The sequence below is a fragment of the Nyctereutes procyonoides genome, unplaced genomic scaffold (assembly GCF_905146905.1).
Source record: "Nyctereutes procyonoides isolate TBG_1078 unplaced genomic scaffold, NYPRO_anot_genome, whole genome shotgun sequence".
Taxonomy (NCBI): Eukaryota; Metazoa; Chordata; class Mammalia; order Carnivora; family Canidae; genus Nyctereutes; species Nyctereutes procyonoides.
Window position 1 is genome coordinate 7,719,983 of NW_026575141.1, and position 5,444 is coordinate 7,725,426.

General features: G+C 41.0%; 1 pseudogene; it reads right to left on the reverse strand.

Annotated features, from left to right (window-relative positions):
* Window positions 1–980: 980 nt before the first annotated feature.
* Window positions 981–5,225, reverse strand: LOC129498143 (microtubule-associated protein RP/EB family member 1-like; annotated as a pseudogene).
* Window positions 5,226–5,444: the final 219 nt, after the last annotated feature.

Genomic DNA, 5,444 nt, shown 5'->3' on the forward strand with positions numbered 1-5,444 from the left:
AATAACAATTTATAATGGGTAGCTCAGGGCACATAGTAACTTAGTGGTCAATGATGAAATGTCTAGTCTCAACCAAGGCCCAGTAGCAGCCTAAAGCTACCCTGCAAATGGAGAATAGTTATCTGAGGATGATTTCAGGGCTTTGCTCCCAAATCCTGTGAACCTGTGCTGTGATTCACTGAAAGGGCCCTACCAAAGGCTCCAAATAGTATCCTTATCTGCTACTGACACGTTAAGCACCACTGGCTCTGCTAGATCATATGGCACAAGTGGCACAGCAATTTGTACAGAATCCTGGACTTGTTTCAGAGCCTTGTCCGATTCTGAGCTCTAATCAAAACTAGTAGCTTTTTGAATCACTCAGTAAATGCACTGGAGTAACACATCCAAATGAAGAATATGCTGTATATAAAATTTCTGTATATAAAATACAGATGCCCAAGAGGCTTTGCACCTCTTTTTTAGTTGTAGGAGGAGCCAGATACAGCAATTTACCCTTTACCTCAGAAGGGATATTTCAGCATGCCCCATACGATTGGACCCCTAGAAATTTCACTGAGGTAGAAGTCCCCTTAATTTTTTTTGCATTTATTTCCTACCATCTGGCTCTCAAATGTTTACCAGTAAGTCTAGAGTAGTTACTACTTGCTCACTAGGTCCAGTAAGTATAATATCATCAATGGAATGGACCCCTGTGATAACTTATGCAAAGGCAAAGTGATAAAGATCTGTGCAAACTAAATTATGACATACGGCACAAGAGCTGATGTATCCATGAAATAGGACAGTAAAGGTGTTTTGTTGGCCTTGCCACTTAAAAACAAACTGTTTCTGATGGACCTTATTGACAGGGATGGAAAAAAAGGCACTTGCCAGCTCGATAGCTACATACCAGGTAATCAGGGGGTGTGTTAATTTGCTCAAACAATTAAACCACATCTGTCATAGCTGCTGCAATTGGAGTTACCACCTGGTTCAGGCTATGATAATCCACTGTAACTCTCCAAGATCCATTTGTCTTCTGTACAGACCAAACAGGCAAGTCGAATGCGGATGTGGTGGAAATCATCATCCCTGTAAACTTCAAAGCCCTTTCTGGTGTCACTACTCACTGTAATCCTTCCAGGAAAATGGCATTACTTTCATTTACCATATTCCAAGCTAGAGGCTGTCCTAGGGACTTCCACTCAGCTCACCATAATAGTCCTAACTGCACAAGTCAGACCAATGTGGGGAGTCTGAGGGCTGCTGAGTATATCTATTCTAATTAACCATTCTGAAATGCAGAAGAGAAATCCTCATAAAAGACTATGGAACCACTGGGCCCACTGTGACATAGGCCTAAGCTAAAATTACATTGATCACCTGACCTCCATAATGCCTACTTTAATTGGTAGATCACAGTGATATTTTGGATCTCCTATAATTAGTGTTAGTGCAGAGCCAGTGCCCAGGAGTCACTGAAATTCCTGATATTTTCTTTTTCCCATGTACTTTTACCCCAGTAAAAGGTCATAGGTCACTTTGGGAAAAGTTAGGAGAATGATTAACAATATAAATTATTTGTAGTCTACTGGTGTCCTTCCTCAAGGAGACCTGGCCTTTCCTTCATACAAGGGCTTCTATGTCTATAAATGGACTCAAATCAGTAACTGATTGAGTGACTCTGACTTTGTTTTTATGGTTCAAGTTAGGCTTCTGTTCACTTGACCCCGACCTAAAACTTCTCTGCTTATACAGATCAAGTAAGAATTTACTGGGCTTATCTGCTTCACTTCTAGAAACACCATGATCAATTAGCCAGCTGTACTTCCCTAATGATCCTCCTATGAGTGCCACCAAGGCCAGTGGGTAGGAGTTGGCCACTTTGAAATAGACACCACAACTGCCTCCTGGAGAACTTTTTTTTTTTTAAACTTATTTTCACAGCTGATAAAGGACAAGTAAGTGTCTGTACCAGCAAGGTGCAAGGCAGCTAAAAATTCATTTATAAGGAGAACAAACATTAAGGAGAACAAATAGTTCCTAGAAATTTGTCACCAACTGAGGTATGTGAAGTTCAAAACTGTTCTTCCTTTCTCTTTTCCAGTCTCTTCCTCTCATTGCCTCAATGCTATACATTACTTTTAAAGCTTTTGTCTTTTTTTTTTTTTTGAGATTTTATTTATTTATCCAGGATAGACACACACTGAGAGGCAGAGACATAGGCAGAAGGAGAAGCAGGCTCCTTGCATGCTGCAAGGAGCCTGATGCGGGCCTCAATCACAAGACCCAAGGGATCATGACCAGAGCTGAAGGCAAATGCTCAACCACTGAGACACTCAGTGCCCCAAAGCTTTTGTGTTTATTGAAGAGAATATACCAAAAACTAAAACTTGGTGTTATAGTGAATATGTCTGGAATCGAAAGAAGAGAAAAAAACATAAACCGTATATAACCCCAAAATTTTATTCGTTGTCATGCCTTCATAAAAATAGGAGCATAATATTTACAACATTCCACAAATTATTATTTTTTTCTTAAAATACAGAATTTTATTTAGAAACTGTTTAAAGTAGAAAAAAACCCTGTCAAGAAAGACCAGGCGGAAAATGGGTTCCCAATAAAATGGAATTTTAGGGCAACAAAAGTCTAAAAGGCCACAAAAGAGAAATAGCACCACTGTTATTTGAACAATGGCTAGTTACTTGCATTTTTTGGCATTGTTAATCACTGAATCTGGGTTTTCCTCTGAATTCCACACAGAGCATGCACTATACAACAATTTTATCATAAAATATCTGCTTTCTACACACATTTTAGGACAAGCTACCACCAGGAACAAATCAATACAAATACATCAGGGGCTGAACAATCTCAGTAATGGGTGACACACATTTTGCAGAATTCTGCCAAACAAAGGAACTGAATAGGCTAGGGGCAAAGCAATGAGGAAGAGTTAAGGAATGAAATATTTTAAATATTAATAATTAATTCAGACACGGTACTTATCTTCTGCAAAAGAAAATTAACATTTAGTAACATGCTAACGAATTTTATCTCCAAAGAGATTAGTGCACTGGCAAAGTATTCCAATAACAGTGGAGGGCGGTGGACAGCAGGTGCCGAGAACACCCAGCCTTGCAGATACGTAAGGTAGCAATGGCCTTCACTGGTCACTCCCTTTGCCAGAGATCTGGAAAGAACTTGCGGCGTGACTACCTGCCTGCTGAACTTACACTCTAAGCAGCAAACTTTAAGGAGCCAAAGAGGAGTCCCCAGTGGGCACGGGGAGCAGAGAAGAGAAGCATGTTCAACGTAAACTTAAAAGACAGTAAAATGGGACATAACCCCCATTCAAATTCCAGAGATCTGGGCAAGTCCCCAAAAGTAGTAGTTAGATTTAGAAACTGGACACACCTCATTTCCCAAAAACACAATACATAGAAATTTTAGGGATAACGGGAAAAGTCGTCAGAGAAATGTTCAATGAAATTCAAGCTCTTCAACTCAACCATCTCAGGGCTGAAACATGCCCTCTATTCATCCAGGCAACAATGCCTCTTGCTTCTTAGAGGAGGGATACGATTGGCCAAGGACACCAAATGGCTTTACAGAGCAACTTTTTAAACTTCCCTTTTGAGCCAAGGTCTAGATCTTCAAGGATTCAGGCAGCCCTGCAAGGCCTGTGAACAGCAGATTCCAAAGGTCCAGAGGTCTGGCTCCTCCTTCCCAGACACCATATCAAACATGTAAAATCTCCTGTCATGGTACATTTTATATTTTGAAATATGGAAGCATATTTTAAATATTCTTAAGGCATTTATTTATTAAAACGTTCTCTGCCAAGATTTCACATTAGCTTAAAACTCAAATCAGTCTTTACATTTCCCTACTGAGGACTCCACCTCAGCGTATGACATAAAAGCACCTTCTCCAGCAGTGAGTGTTATCAGCATCCACACAGTGAGCCCCATGGTCAGCCTCTCTGTTCCCCAGGTGACCCAACTAGATGTTAATACTGCTCTGCTACAGGGTAAAAGCTCCTAACTCAAACTCATTGGAAAAGGGGTGAAACTTCTGCAAAGTGCACTTTAAGCAGAGGTACTGTTTGCTCATGAAAAGAAACCAGTGAGTCCTCTAAGAATAATAAAAGGGGATATTTTACAGTTAAGCACATTTGGAGTGAAGAATTCGGATGTTGCTCTGCTGGTCCAGGCTGTTAATACTCTTCTTGTTCCGGGATCCCTGGGTGGTGCAGCGGTTTGGCGCCTGCCTTTGGCCCAGGGCACGATCCTGGAGACCCGGGATCGAATCCCACCTCGGGCTCCCGGTGCATGGAGCCTGCTTCTCCCTCTGCCTATGTTTCTGCCTCTCTCTCAATGTGTGACTATCATAAATAAATAAAAATTAAAAAAAAAAAAGAAAAGAGAAAATACTCTTCTTGTTCCTCCTGTGGGTCCCCTTCATCAGATATCACAAAGCCTTCATCTGTGGCATAGAGAATGTCCACAATCCTCTGCAATATAGGGTTGTTTTCCCCTTCATTCTCCTGGCAAATCAATTCAATGTTTCTTAGCTTTCCAAAGTAGAAACCTCTCTCTCTTTCTCCAAGTCTTCAATGGTAAGTTTCAATACATTGACCTGCTGCATCAATTCAGCTGCTTTATCATCCCTGTTGCCCACACCAGGATTTTTTCGCACCACACTCAGGCCAGCCTTAGGGGTTGCAGTAGTTCTGTGTGTTGCAATGGGCCTCTGTGGAACTGCACTGCTAGAGCTGAGAGGTTTCTTCGGTTTGTTCAGAGCTGGAGCAACAAGGGAGGGAGCCACTGCAGTTTCTTGACCTTGTTTGGCAGCTACAGGGTCATAGTCTTTTCCATCATAGTTTGCATCAAAAAACTTCTTAAACCACTGAACAAATTCGAAATTGTCTTGAAACTTTCCTTTTACTAATTGGTCCACAGGAATTATTTTGTCAACACCCATTCTCTTAAAACCTGCTTGTATTATTTTGAAGTTCTGGATGTATCCATGCTCTAGTTTAGCCTGGAATTTCACTTTCTTCAAGGCGATGGAGCCAGGGAATAGCATGTCCATAAACTGACAATAGGCAGCCCCTGAGCACAACTGTTCAATCTTTGTCAGATTCAGCTGCAGAGACTCATTGATCCAGACCAGCGTATCATGTCGACTTAGGTTATCACTGGTGATGGACATTGACTGCCGTATATGTTCACTGCCATCTTCGGCTCCTGGCAGGACCACGTCCACTGCCTGTGCCCGGCTTCGGTTCTGTCTTCGTCTGGTTCAAACCACCTGACCAACATTTCACAAATTATTAAAATGATGTTTTTACTTCAATGAATGGCATTAAAATTGAGTATCTTAAAGTAGTAGATAATTTTACTCCTTTCTTGTATTTGAATTAAATTATTTCCTTAAATGGTGTATTACTTAAATAT